Consider the following 19,710-nt stretch of genomic DNA (forward strand, 5'->3'; position numbering starts at 1 on the left):
CAAAGTGAGAGAGTGGCATGGACATATATACACTACCAAACGTAAAATAGATAGCTATTGGGAAGCAGCCGCATAGCACAGGGAGATCAGCTCGGTGCTTTGAGACCATCTAGAGGGGTGGGATAGGAAGGGTGGGAGGGAGGAAGATGCAAGAGGGAATAGACATGGGGACATATGTATAGCTGATTCACTTTGTAATAAAGCAGAAACTAACACACCACTGTAAAACAATTATACTCCAATAAAGATGTTAAAAAAAAAAATGCTATGCTGAGACCAAACAGAACTCTTCTGAAGTACTATTCCAACTGTAGGCGGCCATATTATAACCTTGGTGTTTCTGTACAGGCTGTTTCACGTACCAGCAAGATCTCTTTCCCCTTCTACTTTGTCTCACTCACTACAACTAAATCTTTAATACTCAACTTGATCATCACTGCTGCTGATCACAGGCCTCCTCATTTTGCATCAATTCTCTCCTAATGTGGCCCTTTTGCACTTTTCTGCCACCTCTCTTACAACGTGAGATCCTTGAAGGCAGAGGTTGGTTATGTCTTATTGAACCTCAACTTCCAGTGCCTAGCATACAGTTGGTGCTCAACAAGTATTTGAGTGGATGTCTGTGTGAGTCAATCAATTTATGTTTGAATGGAATGGATGTCAGTGAATAAATGGCCTAGATTTTATGCTTCTGAGCTACATCTGGAAAGTCTGTGTTGATGGGGAATAAGTTTTCCTTCATCAGTCCACCCTGTTTTCCTCAGAGAAGAATATTTTCTACAGCTCTGAGGTAGTGTTTCTCTTTAAGGTCCCCATGTTCCATTTTTCATTTTAAATAACTGAATGTCAGTAATCTGGACTTATACAGAAATATACTTTCTTCCTGAAAAACGCAACTAAGATTTTGTTTTGTATTTTTTTGCAGTTAATTGACTGTCATTTAATAGTATACAGTAGAGCAGTGCCACTACATCAGAGTTTCATTTCCAAACATATACCGCATTATGAAAAGTAATTAAATATTAAGATCATAATCTCTTCATTTTTCCATAATCTGTGTGTGCATATTGTAGCAAATTAGCAGAGAGAATGGGAACGTATTTGGCTTGGAAAATGAGGTTAGAGGAATAATGACATGAGATAGGCTTCAGAAGAAATGAAGGAGGCAAATCTTCAGTGTCGTTGGTGTGAAGAGAAAAGCAAGTGGCCAGCAGGGAGAATCCTTCTAGGAGGTGCCGTGCCTTAGTGAGCTCAGTAATGAATTGGGGTGGGGACAAAAAGAAGAAACTTACCAATTGCTCTTAGAGGAAAGGAAAGAAGGACTCACTTGTTCCTTTGAAAGGTTGGGTGCTTCATAAATAGTGAGTGCCTAATAACTAGGAAATCAGAGCTCTATTGAATCGCAAGGAAGCAGAAATAGAAGGACAGACGTTCAGGCATGACGTTGCAACAGAGCTCCAAAGGCGGATCTTTGAAGGGGGCATTAAGCTGCTGCTGAGTTAGCGTGAGATCATTAAAGGCATTAAAGGCACGTGATTGTAATCAAGCTACTTCTGTGCATGACACCAGGATCCCACATCTGCCTGAGGCTGCGAGCTCTGAAGAGACCACTGATTGAAGTTGGGAAAATGGCAAGAGTAAATTGGAGCCAGATAAACCATTCTTCTCTGAGTTTAGTGATGAGTGTACCTCACAATAGAGAGAGGCCTATTGTAGAAACAGAGTCAAGAGGGACTGTTAAATGCCTTCTATTCTATCCTCCTGCCTTCAAGAGGAATGACACCTAAGCCAACAGGGGAAGATTTGAAAGGTGTGCTTGGGCCAGAGATGGGTAGAGCATGAGGGTGCCTGGTTATGGAATCTAAAAAAAAAAAAAAAAAAAAAATGGTTCTGAAGAACCTAGGGACAGGACAGGAATAAAGATGCAGATGTAGAGAATGGACTTGAGGACACGGGGAGGGGGAAGGGTAAGCTGGGAAGAAGTGAGAGAGTGGCATGGACATATATACACTACCAAATGTATAATAGGTAGCTAGTGGGAAGCAGCTGCATAGCACAGGGAGATCAGCTTGGTGCTTTGTGACCACCTGGAGGGGTGGAATAGGAAGGGTGGGAGGGAGATGCAAGAGGGAGGAGATATGGGGATATATGGATATGCATAGCTGATTCACTTTGTTATAAAGCAGAAACTAACACACCATTGTAAAACAATTATACTCCAATAAAGATGTTAAAAAAAAAAGTTACAATATAGTTTTGCTAAAGTGACAAGAAAAGGGGCTTCCTGAGGAGGGCAATTTCCTGCAAAGAGCTACTTACACTACTGCTATTAGGAAAAAATCCAAACTCTACAACGTGACATGCATGGCTTTTCTAGATCTGAGCCCTATGGACATATTCCAAATGATCCATCCCACTCCCTCACATCCTCCCTCTACCTGGGCAAAACTTCAAGGTCAAGCTTCTGTACATCTCTTTGCTTTTGTATATATATTCACTTTGCCTGCGGTGTCCCCACCCAAATGTGCCGTGGAGTCTTAACCATCCTTCAGTGCCTGCTCTAATGTATCCTCTTATGATGATGAATGGACCCCCTCAGCAGATCTACTTCCTCCCTTTCTTTGGCCACCATGCCCCTCATGCATTTCTCTGTTTTTGTACATATGTGTCAACACAAGCACTTAGGACAGTACTTGGCAAATAGAATACACTCAATACATGTTATGTGGTATATTATTATTTTTTTAGCACAGAATTGTGCAATTATCATTTATGTCTGCACCTGTCTCCACTACTAGACTATAAAGGTCTTGAGGGAAGGGACTATGAAGGGTTTATGTTGGCACTCCCACCTCTCTCTCTCCAGCTCTGTCTCCAGTTAGAATATAAGTAATTCTCTTTTATTTTTATTCCCAGGTGAAGGCAGGATATTGCAGTATAAAGAGCTTTGAAGGCAATAAATAACCTCAGTTCAAATTCTAACTTTGCCATTTCCTACCTGGGATTTTCTGTATAATCTTAACTCCTTAGATCCTTAGCTTTGTCATCTTTTAAATGAGGAAAAAATATCTACATCATAAGTTTTTTCTTAGGCTTACATGAGGTCATATTTATTAAGTATCTGTCCCACGGTAGGACAGCATGGACATACAACCTGACGTGGAGATGAAGAAGTCATCAGGATTCTGGAGATGGGAAGGTGTTAACCCGAGGGATATATTAGAAGAGAAAGCTTTTCCAAACTTCAGAGTTACAAAAAAATGAGTCACACAAACCTTTTCTAGCCGCTTTGCTCTTTTACTGTGAAATACAAAAGGACGTAATTGTGTGAAGTTGGCGAAGATTCTTCCCCTTAATGTGAAACTTGCAGAAATCCAAAATGCAGTCTAGAGTTTTAAAAATCAGATCCAGAAGTGTCCCTCTCTTTTAGAAAGTGACTCAGTGAAGAAGTACTTGAGCTCAAGGGGAACGAATTCAGGATATTAAACTTCAAAGAGTAGTACTTCACTTTGAACCCAGTGCTGGAGGAAAAAGGAAGATTCAAGTTTTGGATAAGGTTAGCTAGCTCTCTCTCTCTCTCTCTCTCTTTCCTCTCTCTCTCTCTTTCTCTCTTTTCTCTCCCTCTTCTCTCTCTCTTTTCTCTCTTTTTTCTCTCTTTCTCTTTTCTCTCTCTCTCTCTCCCCCCTCATTTTCACCGTCCCTGTGTCCCATTCTTTTTTTCTATTTGCAGAGCAACAATTATTGAAAAGAATCAGCATTTTAAGCATATAATACCAAAGACTTTAACTTACTGTAGAATCACTTCAGGTAAAATCGTATTTTTTTGTTGTTGTTGTTACCCATGTCTGTCTTTCTGATTTAAGAATAACAAGAGGAACTAGTTCTATGAAACAAAGAAGGAAGAATGGCCTCTAGTTATTTAACAGTATTACTTGGGGGTTTTAACGGTGTCTGTCGTGCAAGCAGGGGGAGCGATTGCAATCTTTTCATCTTCCTGTCAGATTTCCTTATGTTCTTAGGCACAGAATTCAGCTTCCCATAGTTTCCCCTTGCCATCAATTTGGTTGTTTTGTTTCTTAAGGATAATAATCCAGATTTTACATTACCCATTAAGAAGTTTTATTTACTTTCCATTATTTCTTTTGATGTTCAAAGAAGACTTGGTGAGGAAAGGGAGACAGATATTATATCTCGCCCTTGAAGTGAAACTGAGGATTCAAGAAGTCAAGTGATGTTGCCTAAGATTCCAAAATACATGGACTCACGCTAGTATCTCCAAGCCCTGGACTTGGTTACTTGTACCAGCAGGTGTTGACTGGCTGTGGGCAGGGCAGGACCACCAATCCAAGTGTGGTTCAGGCTCTGAACTCCAGGTCCTCCTTACCAAGTGTTTGGAGCTGTTTTATTGATACAAGAGCATCCTCTCTTGTTTTCACTGCTTTTCTGCTCAGCTGCAAATACCCTCTGAAATGAAGAAAGTTTCCTTCTGGAAGGATGCAGAACTCATAAGCCACTCTCACTCTTCCCTGCAAACACCATCATTACTACCAGGTTTTCTGATTCTAATCGTGTTCCATCTTCAGCCAATCTCAATTTCTCTTCTGAATGAGATGAAGGAAGGTGGGGAAATGGAAACTGGGATATTAAGTCCAATTGTCTAGGTTGGAAAGTGGTAGAGCTTGTGTCCAGACTGTTACCTTCTGCCTTGGGATGAATGAATCTGTTTGGCTGAGCTTGGGCCAATCTCCACATTGGTCCAGTTATCTTTGGCCAAAGGCAGAGATCAGCTGTTATAAATACAACTGTTTAGGTTGACCCCTTCAGCAAGAACTGGCAGATGATACCAGAGAGGGAGGCAAGGGCTGAGATAACCTAAATACTACCTTATGCAGATAGAAGAGTGAGAGATAAGGCTTCTAGTAAAGGATAGCAGGTCTGTCTGGGTATGCGGGACACAGTGAATCTGCTTAGTACCCAGGACATTTTTCCGCCGCACACAGGGACTGAGAAAGAAGTTTCCTGTCCCGAGGTATTTTTGCAAGAGTTGGGATAGGAAAAGAAGAAAGATGAACATAAGACAGATTTGTCTGCTAAACTAAATCCTATAACATTGCCCAATACTTTGACCATGAACCTGTACACTAACACATATTTGGTGCCCTGAAATCCCAAGTTAGTCAAACATGAAGTCAGACTTTGAATTCATTTGTTCACTGTATTCAGCCATTACTGATTGAGAACTTAGTGTTTTTTCAAGTCCCGGAAATACAAAAATGTGTGAGACATAGCCTTCAGGAATCTCAAAGACTGGTGGGACAGACAGTCATATAAAAAATTAAATGCAATACACTTACCTACGTACACTATGCCATCAGGATGTAATTGAAAAAAATCAGTTTCATCTGGGTGGTTAGCAAAGACTTCAGAGAGAAACTAGAAGAATCTTGGGAAGAAATTTTACTTGATTTATTAAAGAAAAGTGTGATGCTCTGGTAGACTCTAATGAGTAAAATAATTTGATTCCTTTATAAAGGATTATTACATTGAATAGAGTGGCCATGGAAGGCCTCTCTGAGATGGTGATATTTATGCTGAGATCTAAATGATGAGAGGCATCAACCATGTGAAGGAGGACAAAAAGACTGTTCCAGGTATACAGAATGGCATGTATAAAAGCTTTGAAGAAAGAAAGAGCTTGGCCACAAAAGGTGCATAATTAAAATAATGGACAGGCAGAAAGCAGTAAAAGATGAGGCTGGAGAGGTTGGCAGTGGCCAGATCATACAGGGTCTGGTACACAGAATAAGTTCAGGTTGTATATACTTTCAGTTCTGTGGGCAGCCATTGGAAGATTTTAAGCAGGACTAAGACATGAACTGTGTGCAGGAACCCACACGCCAGTGTTGCTTGAACATAGCCTGAGAGCAAGAAGAGATGCAAAACGATGTTGGAGAGAGATACAAAGGCAGAACACTCCAGCAGAATGTCCTCCCATTTCACCATGTTGATGAAGGGGAGCCAGCAAAGCTCTATTAAAGAAAGAGGAACTATCCAGTGAAATTTCCATATTAGACTATTGTTGCTAAGGATAGACCAGAGAGAGGCAAGACTCTAAGCAATCTTCTAAACTATGCCTCTCAAAACACCAGGTAGGCAAGTGCCAAAAGCAACATCATGGGCTTTTAGCACCACCTTGGCCTTCAGTAAGGTGGGAGAGGTACACATGACAGTGTAGGTAACCCTTCTGAGATATAGATACAAATGGACTGGAAAACCCAAACATGGGAGATTTTCCCTTTTTCTTTTTCCTGTGATTTTTATCTATTAATTTCTTGCACTGACATAAAATCTTAATAATGGTCTAAGTTGGTAATAGTAATATGTGCCTAGATTCTGGCAATTTCTTAAATGTGGTATATGTAGGCTTCTCTTATGACATGTTACTGTGTCCTATTGGCCCTCTGGAAATTTGTAAAGAAGTGCTTTAGGATGGGAATGTTAGATCTTTGGAGGTGCCAGTTCTAATTTGAGAAATGCATTCAGCAGCTGCAGAAATAAACCAGAATTGATGAAGCAGGCAACACAAGGTTGAAATGGTACAGAATAAGAGGGAATGGGGGGAGAGGAAATTAATGGACTTAATTTGTCTTGAAAATTGAGAAAGTATTTGTTTGGGGGAATTTTAATCTGCTGTTGGAATCTAGATGACACTAGAGTTAACTAAAATAAAGTAAGATTGAAGTAAAGAGAGGATAATGTCTACCAATGTTGCCAGAAACACAACCATGAGTTACCTCATGTTAAAACCCAAGGGCCTGTTGGTTTAAACTAATTTAACAAAAAAAAAAAAGAAAGAAGGAAAGAAAGAAGGATGCTACCCACCACTAGTCCCTCCCATCAGGAAATTTGCACAAGCCTCTTAGATAGCCTCATCCACCAGAGGGAAGACAGTAGAAGCAAGAAGAACAGAAGCAAGAAGAACTACAGGAGCAAGAAGACAGCAGAAGCAAGAAGAATTACAATCCTGCAGCCTATAGAACAAAACCCACATTCACAGAAAGATAGACAAGATGAAAAGGCAGAGGGCTATGTACCAGATGAAGGAACAAGATAAAACTTCAGGAAAACAACTAAATGAAGTGGAGATAGGCAACCTTCCAGAAAAAGAATTCAAAATAATGATAGTGAAGATGATCCAGGACCTTGGAAAAAGAATGGAGGCAAAGATCGAGAAAATGCAAGAAATGTTTATCAAAGACCTAGAAGAATCAAAGAACAAACAAACAGAGATGAACAATACAATAACTGAAATGAAAACTGCGCTAGAAGAAATCAATAGCAGAATAACTGAGGCAGAAGAACGGATAAGTGACCTGGAAGACAGAATGGTGGAATTCACTGCTGTGGAACAGAATAAAGAAAAAAGAATGAAAAGAAATGAAGACAGTCTAAGAGACCTCTGGTACAACATTAAACGTAAAAACATTCACATTATAGGGGTCCCAGAAGGAAAAGAGAGAGAGAAAGGACCCGAGAAAATATTTGAAGAGATTATAGTCGAAAACTTCCTAACATGGGAAAGGAAATAGCCAACCAAGTCCAGGAAGTGCAGAGAGTCCTGTATAGGATAAACCCAAGGAGAAACACGCTGAGACACACAGTAATCGAACTGGCAGAAAATAAGACAAAGAAAAATTATTGAAAGCAGCAAGGGAAAAATGACAAATAACATGCAAGGGAACTTCCATAAGGTTAACAGCTGATTTCTCAGCAGAAACTCTAGAAGCCAGAAAGGAGTGGAATGATATACTTAAAGTGATGAAAGGGAAGAACCTACAACCAAGATTACTCTACCTGGCAAGAATTTCATTCAGATTTCATGGAGAAATCAAAAGCTTTACAGACAAGGAAAAGCTAAGAGATTTCAGCACCACCAAACCAGCTCTACAACAAATGCTAAAGGAACTTCTCTAAGTGGGAAACACAAGGAAGAAAAGGACCTACAAAAGCAAACCCAAAACAATTAAGAAAATGGTAACAGGAACATACATATCGATAATTACCTTAAACGTGAATGGATTAAATGCTCCAACCAAAAGACACAGGCTTGCTGAATGGATACAAAAACAAGACCCATATATATGTTGTCTACAAGAGACCCACTTCAGACCTAGGGACACATACAGACTGAAAGTGAGGGTATGGAAAAAGATATTCCATGCAAATGGAAATCAAAAGAAAGCTGGAATACAAATACTCATATCAGATAAAATAAATATTAAAATAAAGAATGTTACAAGAGACAAGGAAGGACACTACATAATGATCAAGAGATCAATGCAAGAAGAAGATAGAACAGTTTTGGTTTTTTTTTTGTGGTACGCAGGCCTCTCACTGTTGTGGCCTCTCCCATTGCGGAGCACAGGCTCCGGACACGCAGGCTCAGCAGCCATGGTTCACGGGCCTAGCTGCTCCGCGGCATGTGGGATCTTCCTGGACCGGGGCACGAACCCATTTCCTTTGCATTGGCAGGCAGGCTCTCAACCACTGTGCCACCAGGGAAGCCCAAGGTAGAACAGTTTTAAATATATATGCACCCAACACAGGAGCACCTCAATACATAAGGCAACTGCTAACAGTGATAAAAGAGGAAGTTGACAGTAACACAATAATAGTGGGGGACTTTAACACCTCACACCAATAGAAAGATCATCCAGGCACAAAATTAATAAGGAAACACAAGCTTTAAATGACACAATAGACCAGATAGATTTAATTGATATTTATACGACATTCCATCCAAAAACAGATTACACTTTCTTCTCAAGTGCGCACAGAATATTCTCCAGGATAGGTCACATCTTGGGTCACAAATCAAGCCTCAGTAAATTTAAGAAAATTGAAATCATATCAAGCATCTCTTCTGACCACAATGCTATGAGGTTAGAAATCAATTACAGGGAAAAAAACGTAAAAAACACAAACACATGGAGGCTAAACAATACGTTACTAAATAAACGAGAGATCACTGAAGAAATCAAAGAGGAAATAAAAAAATACCTAGAGGGAAATGACAATGAAAACACGACGATCCAAAACCTACGTGATGCAGCAAAAGCAGTTCTAAGAGGGAAGTTTATAGCTATATAAGCCTACCTCAGGAAACAAGAAAAATCTCAAATAAACAATCTAACCTTACACCTAAAGGAACTAGAGAAAGAAAAACAAACAAATCCCAAAGTTAGCAGAAGGAAAGAAATCATAAAGATCAGAGCAGAAATAAATAAAAACAAAGAAAACAATAGCAAAGATCAATAAAACTAAAAGCTGATTCTTTGAGAAGATAAACAAAATTGATAAACCATTAGCCAGACTCATCAAGAAAAAGAGGGAGAGGACTCAAATCAATAAAATTAGAAATGAAAAAGGAGAAGTTACAACAGACACCGCAGAAATACAAAGCATCCTAAGAGATTACTACAAGCAACTCTATGCCAATAAAATGGACAACCTGGAGGAAGTGGACAAATTCTTAGAAAGGTAAACCTTCCAAGACTGAACCAGGAAGGAATAGAAAATATGAACAGACCAATCACAAGTAATGAAATTGAAACTGTGATTAAAAATCTTCCAACAAACAAAAGCCCAGGACCAGATGGCTTCACAGGTGAATTCTAGCAAACATTTAGAGAGGAGCTAACACCCGTCCTTCTCAAACTCTTCCAAAAAATTGCAGGGGAAGGAACACTCTCAAAATCATTCTATGAGACCACCATCACGCTGATACCAAAACCAGACAGAGATACTACAAAAAAAGAAAATTATATACCAGTATCACTGCTGAATATAGATGCAAAAATCCTCAACAAAATACTAGCAAACGGAATCCAACAACACATTAACAGGATCACACACCATGATGAAGTGGCATTTATCCCAGAAAAGCACAGATTTTTCAATATGCACATCAATCAATGTGATACACCATATTAACAAATTGAAGAATAAAAGCCATATGATCATCTCAATAGATGCAGAATAAGCTTTTGACAAAATTCAACACCCATTTATGATAAAAACTCTCCAGAAAGTGGGCATAGAAGGAACCTACCTCAACATAATAAAGCCCATATATGACAAGCCCACAGCAAACATCATTCTCAATGGTGAAAAAGTGAAAGCATTCCTCTAAGATCAGAAACAAGACAAGGATGCCCACTCTCATCACTATTATTCAACATAGTTTTGGAAGTCCTAGCCATGGCAATCAAAGAAGAAAAAGAAATAAAGGAATACAAATTAGAAAAGAAGAAGTAAAACTGTCACTGTTTGCAGATGACATGATACTATACATAGAGAATCCTAAAGATACCACCAGAAAACCATTAGAACTAATCAATGAATTTTGTAAAGTTGCAGGAAACGAAATTAATGCACAGAAATCACTTGCATTCCCATACAATAATGATGAAAAATCTGAAAGAGAAATTCAGGAAGCACTCCCATTTACCATTGCAAGAAAAAGAATAAAATACCTAGGAATAAACCTACCTAGGGAGACAAAATACCTGTATGCAGAAAACTATAAGACACTGATGAAAGAAATTAAAGATGATACAAACAGATGGAGAGATCTACCATGTTCTTGGATTGGAAGAATCAATATTGTGAAAGTGACTATCCTCCCCAAAGCAATCTACAAATTCAGTGCAATCCCTCTCAAATTACCAATGGCAATTTTCACAGAACTAGAACAAAAAATCTTAAAATTTGTATGGAGACACAAAAGACACCGAATAGCCAAAGCAGTCTTGAGGGAAAAATTGGAGCTGGAGGAATCAGACTCCGTGACTTAAGACTACAGTACAAAGCTACAGTAATCAAGACAATAATGGTAATGTCACAAAAACAGAAATATAGATCAATGGAACAAGATAGAAAGCCCGGAGATAAACCCATGCACCTATGGTCAACTAATCTATGACAAAGGAGTCAAGGATATACAATGGAGAAAAGTCACTCTCTTCAATAAGTGGTGCTGGGAAAAGTGGACAGCTACATGTAAAAGAAAGAAATTAGAACACTCCCTAACTCCATACACAAAAATAAACTCACAATGGACTCGAGACCTAAATGTAACTACGGACACTATAAAACTCTTAGAGGAAAACATAGGAAGAACACTCTTTGACATAAATCACAGGAAGATCTTTTTTGATCCACCTCCTAGAGTAATGGAAATAAAAACAACAATAATCAAATGGTACCCAATGAAACTTAAAAGCTTTTGCACAGCAAAGAAACCATAAACAAGACTAAAAGTTAACCCTCAGAATGGGAGAGAATATTTGCAAATGAATCAAGGGACAAAGGATTGATCTCCAAAATATATAAACAGCTCATGCAGCTCAATATTAAAAAAACAAACAACCCAGGCTTCCCTGGTGGCACAGTGGTTGAGAATCTGCCTGCCAATGCAGGGGACATAGGTTCAAGCCCTGGTCTGGGAAAATCCCACATGCCGCGGAGCAACTAAGCCCGTGCACCACAGCTACTGAGCCTGTGCGTCTGGAACCTGTGCTCCACAACAAGAGAAGGCCGCGACAGTGAGAGAGGCCCACGCACCGCAATGAAGAGTGGACCCCGCTCACCACAACTAGAGAAAGCCCTCTCACAGAAACGAAGACCCAACACAGCCAAAAATAAATAAATAAATTCTTTAAAAAAAAACCCAATCCAAAAATGGGCAGAAGACCTAAATACACATTTCTCCACAGAAGACATACAGATGGCCAGGAAGTACATGAAAAGCTGCTCAACATCACTAATTATTAGAGAAATGCAAATCAAAACTACAATGAACTATCACCTCACCCCAGTTAGAATGGGCATCATCAGAAAATCTACAAACAACAAATGCTGGAGAGGGTGTGGAGAGAAGGGAACCCTCTTGCACTGTTGGTGGGAATGTAAATTGATACAGCCACTATGGAGAACAGTATGGAGGTTCCTTAAAAAACTAAAAATAGAATTACCATATGACCCAGCAATCCCACTACTGGGCATATACCCAGAGAAAACCATAATTCAAAAAGACACATGCACCACAATGTTCATTGCAGCACTATTTACAATAGCCAGGTCATGGAAGCAACGTAAATGTCCATTGACAGACAAATGGATAAAGAAGATGTGGTACATATATACAATGGTATATTACTCAGCCATAAAAAGGAACGAAATTGGGTCATTTGTAGAGACGTGGGTGGATCTAGATAGAGACTCATACAGAGTGAAGTAAGTCAGAAAGAGAAAAACAAGTATCGTATATTTACACATATATGTGGAACCTAGAAAAATGGTACAGATGAACTGGTTTGCAGGGCAGAAATTGAGACACAGACGTAGAGAACAAACATATGGACACCAAGGGGGGAAAGCAGTGGCGGGGTGGGTGGTGGTATGATGACTTGGGAGATTGGGATTGACATGTATACACTGATGTATAAAATGGATTACTAATAAGAACCTTGTGTATAAAAAAATAAAATTCAAAAAAAAAAAAAAGGATGTAGTGGCATCACCTGTTATTCCTGTGTAGTATCTCTTGTTTGGTCCCCAGACAGGACACTCCCATAGTCCATGTGTTTGCCTTTTAGAAGCATGTGACTGGCAACTCCACTTAGAATATGGCTTGGTTATTTCTAAAAAAAAAAAAAAAAAAATATATATATATATATATATATATAGAATAGCTAGAATAAAATAAAGGTAAGAATAATAATGTATATTTCTATTAAATGAAGAGTAGATGAGAGTAATGGTATTGAAAGCACTTTGTGAGATGCTCTATAAGAATATTACTTCCAAAACTTCTTGAGAATGTGTATTATTGAACATAATAATTAAGGAATAATTAAGATAGTGGCCATCATACCAGATCTGAAAAATCCCCAGATCATCTTCTGGCAGTCCGGGTTTTCCCAATTTGTTTGCCTCATCATCACCTTATCAATGCTGGATCTTCAGCTATCGTTCAACTATATGGAACTAGCTTCGCAATTTCTTAAGCATAACACAATGTTGTAATCAGACACATTCAAATTTGGTTTTTCAAAAGTCATTGTCTTCTCATAGAATAAATGGAATCTCATACTGTCTTGAATATCTTGACAGATGGGCTTGTCATTTCAGAGCAGATGGCAAGATGATTAGGCTGAACTCTGAAATCTTAAATACTAGACATATGAATGGCTATTCAAGAGCTAAAGACACTGAAAATATCCCTTTAGACAGTCTGCATTTGAAGGGGGTATTTGTTTAAAACTCAAATATTCTTCTACTCTGGGGGAAACTTAGATTTCCTTGCAACAAATACATTCTGTTTTGAAAGAGTAGAGACTTGGTGTCAGGCTGACTTGGGTTTTGAATCTGATCTGCTGTTTACTAATGTGTGATGAGATATTTCATCTTAGTTTCTAGATGTGTAAAAGCTGGGTCAATAACACTTGCCTCATGGAATTGGGGGGATAATTTAATGAGATAGCACAAGTGAAAGATCTCACAGATATCCATCCCTGCAAATACCTTTCTAGACTGACAAATGATAAACTTGTTCTGCACTTGTAGCTGAAGAGAAAATGGTACATGTTTTTCCACAAACATTATTTTTGGAGTTTAAAAACATATAGAGATTTTAATAAAGAGGACTTTGAGAAACAGAAAACAACAAATAGTATAAAATGTATATAAATGTACCAGTATGCAGGCATACATGTGAAAGATACACATTCACCTTATCTTTATTCAACATTAATTATAGATTTTAAAGCACTTCTGGAATCATTATTTCATTTGATCCTCTGTATCACGGCGTAAAGCAGCATTATCTCTACCTAAATAAATTTTTAAAGATGAAACTCACAGAAATTGTTTGACCAATGCGACACAGCACAAAGTCAGATATGAAACTATTTTTTTAACTAACTCTTGGCCAAGCTCCAAAAGAAAGGGATTCTGAAGCTCTCCCCAGTTACTATCTCTGCTTTCCCCCAATATTTATGCTGTGGACATTGTTGGTTACATTCTCAGCATCCACATTTCCTTTCATCTATCAACAGTGTCCAAAGTTTGCATTGGAGGAATCCTTACTCACACATTCTCTGCCACTTAATTTGGGTCCTGTTGATTCCCAGCAGATCCAGGAGTGGTTCATGTTTGCTAAAACTAATTGTGAGTTTAATCCCCCCAGCTATTTGGGGACTAGGCACAGTAGTCAGGCATGGTCAAAGAAATGCAGAGTGACTTTTGCTGGGTAAACTGAGAAAGAACAGATTCCTCACTCTGAAAGCTCTCTTTCCATGGAGAGTGTGCTGTACAAGTATCAGGAATGGAACTGTAGCAGCCGTTTTGCATAATTAGGGGAGAGCCTGGAGTGACAAGGGCACTGTGTGAAACCAGTGGCAGAACCTGATATTCAGAGATCAGTTAGTAAGATTCTCATGAGCATCATTGGCCCTTAGATTAGGCTTCTATGGAAAGATCCCTAAACTTTCAGTTACCTTCACCAATGAATTCCCTTTATTGTTTAAGCCAGTTTGAATTGGATTTTCACTTATTGCAACATAAAGAGATGTGCTGAAAGGTGTGGCTAAAATTTTGGCAATAGAAAATAGATACTGCTTGGGGTAAACATTTGAAAATTCCTTGGGAAATTTGTTTCTGGAATGCCATTTAAGTCAATGTTGAGAAGGATTTGTAAACTTGTAAAAATTTTACAAACAGCTTTCTAATGAATGCACGTGACCATTATTCCCTCAGCCTGTAAAGAATTTCACAAGTATCTCTGAGCCAGGTGTACAGAAAGGAAAAAAAATAGAACACTTGTTACTGATCTGTAGGAGCTTATAAACTGGTTAGGTAAAAAGGGCTAGCAAATATGATACAGTGAAAATCACTAGAACAGCATTCCCAAACCTTCCTTTTTGGCACCAGGGACAAGTTTCATGGAAGACAATTTTTCCACGGACCAGGGTGGGAGTGGGGGTATGGTTCAGGTGGTAATGTGAGTGATGGGGAGCAGCAGATGAAACTTTGCTTGCTTGCCCACTGTTCACCTCCTGCTGTGTGACCCAGTTCCTAACAGGCGCAGACTGGTACAGGTCCACGGCCTGTGGGTTGGGGACCCCTGCACTAGACCGCATATGATCATGTTAAATAGTGTGGGGGAAATTTGAGAGTCTGTAGAAATTCTGAATGACAATGTAGGGTTGGTGGAGTTAGGAACATCTTAAAGAATATGAGACCAAGTGATCTCTGACATTGCAACTGTAGATGTAATAAGGAAAGGAGTGTTGACAGATATTTCAGGTAACTGAAAAAAAGAAGTATCATTTAAGGTATATAGTACTTGCCATATATCCCTAATGTTTCACTTTTGGCTGTTTCAATAGCCACGTAATACAAGGAAGGAGAGCTGGGCTAGGACTCAAGAGATACAATGTCTTATTTTGGTTCTAATATTTACTACATTTTTAAAAATTTGAGGTAAAGCATTTTATGTTAAAAAAATTACTACATTTTAAAAAACCTTTTTTATTTTGAAATAAAGAGAGATTAACATGAAATTACAAGATTGTCCAGAGAGGTCCCATGCACCCTTCACCTGGTTTCCCCTAATGGTGTCATGGCCATTTTATCACATTTGTAGATTTGTGTAACTATCACTTCAATCAAGATAGAGAGCTATTCCATCACCACTAAGACTTCCCTCATGCTATTCCTTTATAGTCATTCCTTCCCACCATCCCTAAACCCTGGCAACCATAATTTGTTCTCAGCTCTAAAATGCTCTAAAATGTTGTCATTTAAGAATATCATATAAATGGAATCCATTGTATTTTCGTTTTGTTTTCTGTTTGTTCATTTTCAGTTTTTTTTCCCCCTGCTTTCCTGTGGGTTATTTGAATATCTGGATTTCCATTTTGATATATCTATAGTGTTTTGGAGTATATCTCTTCACATAGCTTTTTAATGGTTGCTCCAGGTATTGTACATACAAAACATATCACAGTCTGCTGGTGACATTTCATCAGTTCAGTGAAGTACAGAAACCATACCTCCATTTATGTTCCTTTACCCTCCTCCACTTATAATTTGTCTTAAATATTTCTTCTATAAACATCAATAACTGCATCAGTATTATAATTTTAGCATCAACTGTCAAGCATAAGTTAGAAACTCAAGAGAAGAAAATTCTATCACATTTACCCACGTATTTTTACTCTTTATATTATGTTTTTTTCTTCATTCCTGATGTTCCAGGATTCCTGCTTTTATCATTTCTTTTCCATATAGAAAACTTCCTCTAGCCATCCTTTTATGGTAGGACTGCTGGTGACAGATTTTCCTAGTTTTCCTTTATCTGAAACCATCCTTATTTTTTCTTCACTTTTGAAGGATATTTTTGCTGGGTATAAAATTCGAAGTTGGCAGTTCTTTGTTTTCATCTGGAAGAATGTTATGCCATTTCACTCTGCCCCCTTCAATCCTCTGTTGAGTCTATCTACTGAGTTTTCTGTTTTAGTTATTGTAGCTTTCAGTTTTAAAATTTCCATTTGTTTATTTTTATATGTTTCCTTTCTGGAACTTTCTGTTTTGTTCATTTGTTTCAAATATATACATAATTGTTCACGGAAGAATTTTTTTTTATCATGGCTGCTTTAAAATCCTTGTCAGATAGTTCTAACATCTACCTTACCTCAGTCTTAATGTCTATTAATGTCTTTTCTTATTCAAGTTGAGGGTTTTTTTTGGTTCTCTGTATGATAACTGATTTTCTATTGAAACCTAGACATTTTAGGTACTATATTATGAGACACTGAATCTTATTTAAACTTTGTTTTAGTAGGCCTCATTTGACACTGCATCAGCAGGGGAAGGGTTCACAGCCTTGTTTCTGCCAGATTGAGGTGGAAGTCTAGGTTCTCCACTTGGTTTCTGTTGACACTCACAGAAGAAAGAGGCATCTCATTACCTTTGGGCATGGATGGAACTTCATGCTCTCCACTAGAACTCTGTGATACAATTATGGCTGAGAGGAGTAGTGGTACTGTTATTACTGTCCACCTGGCCTCTACCCACTAGACTACAGAGAGATGGCCTCATTACTGCTGGGAAATGGTTAAGTCTTAACTCTTCACCATGCCTCCTCTGATACCACCCTAGCGGGGAGGGGGAGGAGATCCTCATTACTCTTAGGTGGGTGTGGAAGTCCAGCTCCCTACATGGTCTCCACTGGCAACAAGGTAGAGCAGGAGGCTCATTATACCCAGAAAGGATGAACGTATCAGCTCCCCAGTAGGGCTTGCTGACAACACCTTGCCAGTGTGGTTGGGGTGCATCATTACAGCTTGTCAATTGTGGAAGTCCGGACTTTGCATATGTTCATGGACTTTGCATATGTTCATTAATAGCTGGGGTTGGAGGTGGGACCTCAGTTTTTTCCATGGTATTTGGCCAGAGTACCATGGTTATTACTGAAAAGTTCTGAATAGGCTATCCAAGACTTGCTAGGCTTCTCTCCTAGTCCTGTGGTGAGAGAGAGTGGGTTTTTCTTGGGGCATTTTTAAAATCTACAATGATTATTGTTTCTGAGTTGATGATTTCCCTAGCACCCAGTCTGGGATATATGAGGCAAAAAGAAAACACAAGGAACTCACCACCATGTTGTTCCTTGGATCCTCAAAAGCCTAGCTTATTTACCTTCTTCTCTCTGTCTTTCAAAGTCGTCTTATGTTTGTTTTATATATTATGTCTAGGGTTTCTAGCTGTACTTGGCAGCAGAAACAGGGAAAAGTACATCTCAGTCTTTCTGGATGCAGAAAGTCTACTTCTGCGTCATTAGGCAGTCACATAAACTCTGTGAAACCATTTATCTTATTTTTGTAAGCATAGAAATTAGTACCAGTCTAACATAAATAATAAAATTAAGACTACCAATCTAAAGCTATTATAAGAATGAAATGAGATAATAGATATGTAAGCACTTCCAAAATTGTAATATGATACACAGAAAGAAAAGTGGTTTATGTGTATCTTTCCATATATCTCTATGGATGGTTATACCTGTGTGCATACAAGTATATGTGTACACTCACATATACAGACAAATGTATACTTAACTATATCTAAACAATAGCTCCCATTTCTCAGGAATGTTTAAAAGATTATAAAGAAATAGCTCAAATAACTAGTTTCCATGGTTCATTCTACACTAACAATGATTTGAAATTTTAGTGTCTGATAGGTGATGTGAAAAGCATTTCAAAACTGGAAAAATAATGAATCTAGTTATTGCATGGCCATTTGAGAGGGACATGCTCTTCTGCATTATCTACTTGAACTGCCAATGTAAAGATTACATAAACAACATGACAGCTACATCTCCAAGTTAGCTTTGCTGAGAAACAGCAGCCAAAAATGCAGCATTGAAGATAACTTATCTAATCATCTTTACCAAAATTAGAAGGACCCTTTGTAGTACAGTGATGAAAAAACTCACCCCAAAATGGCTTAAACCAGAAGAGAAAAATTATTGGGTCCTATAACTGAACAATTTAGAAAACAGGCTCCAAATAAGGCTTGATGCAGTGGTCAACATGTCTACAAAAGCCCAAATTCTCCCAGTTCTACTCTGCCTTCCATGCTGCCAACGTCGTTCTAGTACTACCCACCATTACCCTTGACATCCCTAACCCAGGCCAGCAGCTTAAACCTTCTTTACTGAGGTGAAATACCTCACTTCCTTCTTTTCAGAAAAGGAATGAAGACATTTTCAGTAACTTTTCACATGGCCTGGAATTTATTGGCCCTCGTTGGCCTGAATTGATTCTTATGGAACATATTCTTTCTGATAGAACTTAATGAGGTCTCAAGCCTATCTCAGAAACAATCCCTCTTGCCAGGGAGTGGGTTTACAGTAACTGGCTTATATTGTTCAAATCCCCTTCCCTTCAGAAGTGGGGGCAGGATCTTCTCCACTAAATCTGTATGGCTGTCATCTTAGTCAGCTCAGACTGTACTAAAAGCTGAATGTTTTTGTCCCCCCAAATCACATGTTGAAATCTTAACCCCCGATGTGATGGTATTTGGAGGTGGAGCTTTGGGAGGTGATTAAGTCATGAGGATAGAGCCCTCATGAATGGGATTGGTACCCTTTTAAAAGAGACCCCAGGGGCCTCCTTTGTCCCTTCTGCCATGTGAAGTCACAGTAAAAAGACAGCCACCTATGAACCAAGAAGCGGGCCCCACCAGATCTTGGGACTTCCTAGCTTCTAGAACTGTGGGAAATAAGTTTCTTCATTTATAAGTCACTGAGTCTGTGATATTCTGTTATAGCAGCGCAAAAGGACTGTGATAAAAAATACCATAGACTGAGTGGCTTAAACAACAAGAATTTATTTCTCACAGTTCTGGAGGTTGAGAAGTTCAAGATCAAGGTGCCAGCAGATTCAGGGTCTGGTGAGAGCCCTTTTCTTTGTTTTCAGACTGCCTTCTGGCTGTATCTTCACACGGTAGAAAGAGAGAGAGTTCTGGTCTCTTTCTCTTTTAAGGGCACTAATCCTATCCTGGAGCTTCACCCTCATGACCTTATCTAAACCTAGTTATTTCCCAAAGACCCCACCTCCAAATACCATCACATTGGCGATT

The sequence above is a fragment of the Grampus griseus genome, assembly GCF_964374135.1.
Source record: "Grampus griseus genome assembly, chromosome: 8".
In the NCBI taxonomy this organism is placed as follows: Eukaryota; Metazoa; Chordata; class Mammalia; order Artiodactyla; family Delphinidae; genus Grampus; species Grampus griseus.